Source organism: Stegastes partitus, unplaced genomic scaffold (genome assembly GCF_000690725.1).
Source record: "Stegastes partitus isolate 25-593 unplaced genomic scaffold, Stegastes_partitus-1.0.2 Scaffold1343, whole genome shotgun sequence".
NCBI classification, from domain to species: domain Eukaryota; kingdom Metazoa; phylum Chordata; class Actinopteri; family Pomacentridae; genus Stegastes; species Stegastes partitus.
The window spans coordinates 182,624-183,086 of record NW_007579074.1 but is presented as its reverse complement, the minus strand read 5'-3'; positions in this window follow the sequence as shown (position 1 = coordinate 183,086).

Here is a 463-nt window from a genome sequence, read left to right as displayed (position 1 = left end):
TGGTTTCTGTGGTGTGTGTCATGTCCAGGCTGTTCTACGTCTTTACTGGTTTTTTGTTGGTTTGGTGTCTCTTCGTGGTGGTTTTGTTTCATATTTTGTGCCTGTAATGAAATCTACAAGTTAAAGCTTGTTTTTGTTTCAAAGTGCTGAAACTGTTTTTGCTGTTCTGGCGTCGGGCCGGTCGGTTCTGGGATTCGGAGGTTAGATTCTGTCCAGATGTTTATCAGAGCTGTGACTGATGACATCTCCAGTAAGAACTGATATATGGTACTGATAACAACCCAGGCAGGTTCTGGCCCATCTCCGTGTCCGTTAGGTCTGGACTGCCGAGTTAAATGACCAGAACCGGCTGTGTTTCAGCATGTGGTCGTCCTCGACATGCAGCAGGAGATGAGGAGCTGGGGTGGACTCGGCCTCCGGCGCCTCTCAGACCCTCCACCGGCGGCGCCGAGCCTCTGCTCTG